Source organism: Aegilops tauschii, chromosome 2 (genome assembly GCF_002575655.3).
Source record: "Aegilops tauschii subsp. strangulata cultivar AL8/78 chromosome 2, Aet v6.0, whole genome shotgun sequence".
Lineage (NCBI taxonomy): Eukaryota > Viridiplantae > Streptophyta > Magnoliopsida > Poales > Poaceae > Aegilops > Aegilops tauschii.
Window position 1 is genome coordinate 48,074,191 of NC_053036.3, and position 8,089 is coordinate 48,082,279.

Consider the following 8,089-nt stretch of genomic DNA (forward strand, 5'->3'; position numbering starts at 1 on the left):
CAAACTGTTGTTTGGCTAAGTTACCGCTTTTGCTCAGCCCTTCTTATAGCGTTGCTAGTTGCAGGTGAAGTTGAAGTTGGTTCCATGTTGGAACATGGATACGTTGGGATATCACAATATCTCTTTTTTAATTAATGCATCTATATATTTGGTAAAGGGTGGAAGGCTCGGCCTTATGCCTGGTGTTTTGTTCCACTCTTGCCGCCCTAGTTTCTGTCTTACCGGTATTATGTTCCTTGATTTTGTGTTCCTTACGCGGTTGGGTGATTTATGGGACCCCCTTGACAGTTCGCCTTGAATAAAACTCCTCCAGCAAGGCTGAACCTTGGTTTTACCATTTGGCTACCTACCACCTCCACTTCCCTTGGGTTTTCGCGAGCCCGAGGGTCATCTTATTTAGACCCCCACGGGCCAGTGCTCCTTCGAGTGTTGGTTCGAACCGAGCTGCCTGCGGGGTCACCTTGGGGAAACTTGAGGTCTGGTTTTACTCGTAGCTAGTCTCATCCGGTGTTGCCCTGAGAACGAGATATGTGCAGGTCCTATCGGGATTTGTCGGCACATCGGGCGGCTTTGCTAGTCTTGTTTTACCATTGTCGTAATGTCTTGTAAACCGGGATTCCGAGACTGATCGGGTCTTTCCAGGAGAAGTTTTATCCTTCGTTGACCGTGAGAGCTTATGATGGGCTAAGTTGGGACACCCCTGCAGGGTATTATCTTTCGAAAGCCGTGCCCGCGGTTATGAGGCAGATGGGAATTTGTTAATATCCGGTTGTAGAGAACTTATCACTTGACCCATTTAAAATACATCAACTGTGTGTGTAGCCGTGATGGTCTCTTCTCGGCGGAGTTCGGGAAGTGAACACGGTTTGAGTTATGTATGACGTAAGTAGGTGTTCAGGATCACTTCTTGGTCATTGCTAATTGATGACCGTTCCGTTGCTTCTCTTCCCGCTCTCTTTTGCGTATGTTAGCCACCATATATGCTTATTGCCGCTGTAGCTCCACCTCATTACACCATCCTTTCCTATAAGCTTAAATAGTCTTGATCTCGCGAGTGTGAGATTGATGAGTCCTCGTGACTCACATATTCTACCAAGACAGTTGTAGGTGCCGACGATGCCAGTGCAGATGATGGGATCGATCTCAAGTGGGAGTTCGATGAGGAACGTGGTCGTTACTTTGTGTCTTTTCCTGATGATCAGTAGTGGAGCCCAGTTGGGGCGATCGGGGATCTAGCATTTGGGGTTGTCTTATTTTCATTTGGATCTTGACCGTAGTCGGTCTATGTGTGTATTATGGATGATGTATGAATTATATTTATGTATTGTGTGAAGTGGCGATTGTAAGACAACTCTTTATCCCATTCCTGTTCATTACATGGGATTGTGTGAAGATGACCCTTCTTGCGACATAACCACTATGTAGTTATGCCTCTAAGTCGTGCCTCGACACGTGGGAGATATAGCCGCATCGTGGGCGTTACAGTAGTAATTTCAAAAAAATTCCTACGCACGCGCAAGATCATGCTGATGCATAGCAACGAGAGGGGAGAGTGTTGTCCACGTACCCTCGTAGACCGACAGCGGAAGCGTTATCACAACGCGGTTGATGTAGTCGTACGTCTTCACGATCCGACCGATCAAGTACCGAACGCACGGCACCTCCGAGTTCTGCACACGTTCAGCTCGATGACGTCCCTCGAACTCCGATCCAGCCGAGTGTTGAGGGAGAGTTTCATCAGCACGACGGCGTGGTGACGTTGATGATGTTCCACCGACGCAGGGCTTCGCCTAAGCTCCGCAACGGTATTATCGAGGTGTAATATGGTGGAGAGGGGCACCGCACACGGCTAAAATATCGTATATCAAGTGTGTTTAGAGGTGCCCCCCTGCCCCTGTATGTAAAGGAGCAAGGGGGAGGCCGGCTGCCCTAGGCGCGCCAAGGAGAGGGGGGAGTCCTACTCCTACTAGGAAGAGAGGGGGGAAGGAAAGAGAGGGAGAGGGAGAGGGAAAGGGGGCTGCGCCCCCCTCTCCTAGTCCAACTAGGATTCCTCCTGGGAGGGGGCGCGCCACCTCCTGGCTGCTGCCCTCTCTCTCCCCTCAAGGCCCACTAAGGCCCAATACTTCCCCGGGGGGGTTCCGGTAACCCTCCGGCACTCCGGTTTAATCCGAAACTTCTCCGGAACACTTCCGGTGTCTGAATATAGTCGTCCAATATATCAATCTTTATGTCTCGACCATTTCGAGACTCCTCGTCATGTCCGTGATCACATCCGGGACTCCGAACAACCTTCGGTACATCAAAACATATAAACTCATAATATAACTGTCATCGTAACGTTAAGCGTGCGGACCCTACGGGTTCGAGAACTATGTAGACATGGCCGAGACACCTCTCCGGTCAATAACCAATAGCGGAACCTGAATGCTCATATTGGTTCCCACATATTCTACGAAGATCTTTATCGGTCAAACCGCATAACAACATACGTTGTTTCCTTTGTCCACTACAAGAATCATGTTAATCTATGACAGATTTGTGATGACGTTCTTGTAAACTGTCATGAAAACCGTCACATATTAGCAAACGGTGAATGGGCCTCAAAACGGTACTGCCTTCATGACAGACATTGAGGGACCGTCATGGAAATTGTCATGGATCGATTAACTGGGCCTAGCCTTTTACTTTTTGATCTATGATTGGACCGTCATGGATGGCTCGGGCTGATGTGTCGTGTGTGCCCTTTGTTTGACCCACATAGAAGAAAAAATAAAGCGAAACTGTGAAACAGCGCGCGCGAAGGAAAATTTTAAGTCACCAGCGCGGGGAGCCGAAATTGTGGTGCGAGCCCATTTAACTACACAGTCCACACCAGCCTAACCCTAACCTTTCTCCCATCTCCCGTGCCAACAATAGCCGCCACCACTTCTCCTTCCTCCTCTCGCCGCTCCATGTCGACGCCAGCGGCGCCGGCCCTGAACCACCCCACGTCGGGCCCCTCCACATCTATCCCACGCCGGACCTCTCCCCGTCTACCCCACTCCACGCCCCTCCCCATTCAGATCGGCGCCTCGAGCTGTTCAACCCAGCCATACCCCTCGATCTGAGGCGGCAGCGGAGGCGGCGGGACCACGTCCCTGAGGTCGCTGGCGGCGGGCATTGATCCAGCTCCATGTGGCGGCGAGCTGAGGTGAGGTACAGGAGGTGGCAACACCGCCACACATCCAGAGTACATCGGCGGTCCTTGTGGCTCGGTCCAATTGTCCGTCAGCCGCGCCACCGTCGGTCCCCTCATCGTCGCGGTCGTCTTCTCCATCCGTGGTGCGCAGCCTCCTCTACGCGTCGCCGTTCACCTTCTCTGACCGGAAAGACCCAGTACGTACCTTTGCACCGTTTCCGTACCCAACCGTCCCCCTCTGCTCGTCTCCGGTAATGTAGGGTTTCTTGGAGCTCTGCTGAGGAGTACGGATTACCACTGGGACGAGCAAAACACTTGGGCAAAACACCGGTCATGGATGGATCTAGTCGTTCCTGTTAGAGGATGGCTGCAGGCCTCGTTGGCCATCTTGAATCGGTACAGCGAAAACATCTGGGCGTCTGCCTTGTTAGACTTTAAAACGAACAGCAAGGGCACGAGCACCACTGAGGGTTACTCGTTCGTTACTGATTGTTTGTGCTTTGTTCCTTCCTAGTCACACTGTGAAGCACATTCATTTTTTGTACTGGAAACAAAAAGTATTTGGCAAATCTCCGCTCTTGTTGCAGTTCAAGAATTGCTTTGTAGTTACACTTCTAATTCAGAGTAATTGCCTGCAAGATTTATCCTGTCAGCTTTCAGAATTAAGAAACTCATACCATTTTATATCTAACTGAAGAAAAACTCATATCTGCAGATTCTGTAGGTACATTTTACTGCAGTGTCCGATGTTTCTGCATGCACATTATGGTGATGGATCCCACAATGGTCAGTGCATCTAATGGTATTTCTACAGCTAAAAACATTTTTTACTTGATGATATCTGCACTGCCCTTGCTTGCATAATTTGGATATCTCACATGGACCAGAAACATTTTTTACTTGGTGATGATATCTGCACTGCCCTTTTGCTGAACATGCCCTTCATGTTATGCATACACTTTACTCAAACATCTATTTGCCCTTATGTTCTGCTAGGGCTCAATTTGTATTTGTGAATTATGATGTTTTCTAGAAGTAAGCTTGACTGAAAATCATGTAATTTAACGCTTGTTCTTCTAACTAAAAATTCAGTCCATGATTCTGGTCCTATACTTACTCAAATGATTCCTATAGAGGTCACAAAGCTTTCAAATTCAAGAATAAGGAGAGTACTTCTGTTTTCTTTCCGCCAATTTCTTTTCATATAAACATGACATTTATTGTTTATAATTAATGGACTTGTTTCAGCTATGCAGTTTTCAACCTATATGATTTCTGGTTATTGGATAATAAACTTTCATGTAGTTCTCGACTGCCCACACATGTGTCTGTACAATTTAATCTTGAGATACATCATACATGCAATTCTCTACTTCTGTCTGTCTTGTTCTATAGGTACCTAAAATACCTGAAGGAGAAGCAAAATGACAAACAAGCCGCTTGAAGTGTGTCAAATCTTATTTTTTTCTGACAATTAAACTGATAGTATTTTGTACAATGGATCAAAACTCAATACTGCTCTAATTCCTGTGTAATGCTTTGTGCCGCAATGTACTTAATTGCTACTTAGGGACTTGAAACGCAACAATCTTGAAAAATCTAATGAAGAAGATAACATTTATTTTGTGTTGCACCCATTTTTCTTTAATTGTGCACAGGTAGATAGATGACTAGTTACTCTCTGGATTTATTTGGGAGCTCGCTGTTATTACTTATATAGTTTTGTATCTGTTTTGGATTTTATGAAGGTTGGCAGTCATGCCATGTTACTGAGTTGAAGTTTTTAGCAGGAATTTGGGTCTGAATAGCTACCTGGAAGCATTGGCGGTGTATTGTTGGAGAATAAATCAGCAAGCTATCACACAGCTAGAATTGTTAACTAGGGTTGCTATTACAGTGCTTCTCTGTTATATATTATGTGCAAACTTTCTATGTGTTATCATCATTTAGTTGATTAGTCCTCCCTGTCTACTCCTCTCCTACTTTTGTTCTCGCACTAATTACATACAAGTTTAGTGTCAGATCCGTGAAATGTACTTACTACCATCATTTGGTTGCAGCAAATATTACATAGTTTGTTCATCGCACCTTGTCGTACTCACTGACAAGTATTATTTGCTGCGATCTTGGATTGTAACAATTGGGTTTATTTACTATTATTCTGTTAGATATTTCTCATGCTAGTTTTCTGGTTTGTCTAGCCTGAACAGCCTCCAAGATTTGTTTTTGTGGAGACAAAATGAGAAGCTTATTCATTGAGATATTGGCTATACAACAGAGGTTTCCCTGCAATGGCGATCCACAGGAGGTAAATACATATTCCGAACTCTTCTGTCATCGCCTAACTTGTTAGTTAGCAGCAATATAAAACTGCAATGGCAATATATTATAGCTAATATTTTAGTACGAAATATCTGCCATGCTGTTTTAACATTGGAAGCTCAAGAACTAGATACATTTTTCTGAGCATGCTATATACTTGCATGAGTTACAGATTTCATAAGTATCAAGGATATATCTAGCTTAAGCATATGTACACCCCTTGTTATACTTATGGTCCTGCTTGTAGTATCTCTGCTAAGATTTTAGCTAGTTCAATCTACCTCGTGTCCACCTGCTCTATTTAGCTGAATATAAGAACAATTAGGATGAAGTTATCATTACACTATCCATGATAGTTGTATGTAGTTACCCCAGACATGTGATCCACATTATTTCTGAAAGAGGCAAAAGCTTTGCCTTTTATATTAAGAAAGAAAGTCAAATTGTATGTATATGCCAGAGTTACACATGTAACCAAGACATGTGCTCATAGATTGCTGATAGTCTATTCCTGTAACCAAGTAAATAGATTATTTGTTACATGGCACCCTTTGGCATTTTCTTAAAGTTGCTTGATCAGTCTACCACTTAAATATTTTACACATTGTTTACTGTTGTCAGTGCTTTGAGATGAACTTGCAGCATAAACATTGAGTTTCATTTGTAAACTTATTGACATACAAACATTTGAAGTTTACGCCGACCGGTTCGACAATCAGAGGCTTCGCGTCATGCATATTGTTTGTTAGTGATGCCATGTTTTTGGTGTAGATACTTTGTTATTCTCATTTGTAGGCATTGTAAGATTTAAGAACTTTGGACGGTACATAATCCATTTTTTGTTTGTTTGTTCTAGTTCGCTTATTTCTACTATCTATTCATATCACAAGTATCGAATGTTGTTGTAAATATGCTATGTATGATGACGTAAACTGGTAGTTTCCTTCAGGAGTTTGACGGAAAGAACCTGAATAACAACCTTAATAATATAGTACTTAGTTTTGTTATGTGTGTTTTGTTACTTTGTCATTTGACATCCTTTTTTGTGGATTAATTTTAAGAAACCTCATGTTTACTCTTGTTTTATAGTAGATACAATGTTATTTTGATTTGTACGCTTAAGAATTTTGGACAACATGTTATCCATTTTTATATTTGTTGTAATTATATTATTTCTACTATCTATCCATATCTACAAATACCTGAGGTTGTTGTAAATATGCAGGTAAGATTGGGAAGTGGGCTACTTGGTGCTGCTCATCACAATCAGCCAAGACATGATGCTTGCCATCAGGAGGGCTGACAACTAGAACCTAAATAACAGCCTCTGTAGTTTGTATGTTCTGTTGATGTAAAATGAATTGTACACGTTCGTAAGCGTGATGTGTGATATATTTTGTCAATCTATATTCTAAGTTATCATTTTATAGAGGATTTTGTAAATTGCTACGTTGTAGATACATACAGATTAATGTTATTCACTTGGCAAATACTTCTCTTGGCCCAAAATTGGCATTAGGATTTGTGAAACGCATTATGCTAAAAGCATATTGGGTAAAAATTGGATAGAAAAAATTGGCTAATGTGCTCAACCATGACGAATTTTGTGACGGAAAATAGTATCCATGTAGGCAGCCAGGTCATTCGAAATGGTCAATTAAAAATAGTATCCATGTAGGCAGCTAGGTCATTTAAATTGGTCAATTAAAAATCCTATGTGGCGTTAGTCCATGACGGTTTGCTCCGTCACAATGGATTGGGCCTGGGCGGGCTTGGGGCAGATCCATGACGGACAAGAACTGTCATGTAAGGTATGCTGTCAAATTATGACGCGATATACATGACAGATTTCAAATCCATCATGGGCGGGCACCCATGACAGTTTTCCGCATATCCATGACAGATCAAAACTGTCACGTATTAACAGATTTCTTGTAGTGGTCATCGGTATGTTATTTGCCCGAGATTCGATCGTCGGTATCTCGATACCTAGTTCAATCTCGTTACCGGCAAGTCTCTTTACTCGTTCCGTAATACATGATCCCGCAACTAACTCATTAGTCACAATGCTTGCAAGGCTTATAGTGATGTGCATTACCGAGTGGGCCCAGAGATACCTCTCTGACAATCGGAGTGACAAATCCTAATCTCGAAATACGCCAACCCAACAAGTACCTTTGGAGACACCTGTAGAGCACCTTTATAATCACCCATTTACGTTGTGACGTTTGGTAGCACACAAAGTGTTCCTCCGGTGAACGGGAATTGCATAATCTCATAGTCATAGGAACATGTATAAGTCATGAAGAAAGCAATAGCAACATACTAAACGATCGGGTGCTAAGCTAACGGAATGGGTCAAGTCAATCACGTCATTCTCCTAATGAGGTGATCCCGTTAATCAAATGACAACTCATGTCTATGGCTAGGAAACATAACCATCTTTGATTAACGAGCTAGTCAAGTAGAGGCATACTAGTGACACACTGTTTGTCTATGTATTCACACGTGTATTATGTTTCCGGTTAATACAGTTCTAGCATGAATAATAAACATTTATCATGATATAAGGAAATAAATAATACTTTA

General features: G+C 43.1%; 1 long non-coding RNA gene across 1 annotated transcript; it reads left to right on the forward strand.

Annotated features, from left to right (window-relative positions):
- Nucleotides 1–2,916: 2,916 nt before the first annotated feature.
- On the forward strand, nt 2,917–6,990 carry LOC120974920 (uncharacterized). Its single transcript, XR_005770454.3, has 4 exons — nt 2,917–3,375; nt 3,894–3,964; nt 4,969–5,486; nt 6,726–6,990. It is a non-coding gene; the product is annotated as an uncharacterized lncRNA (long non-coding RNA).
- The last annotated feature ends 1,099 nt before the right edge of the window (nt 6,991–8,089 follow it).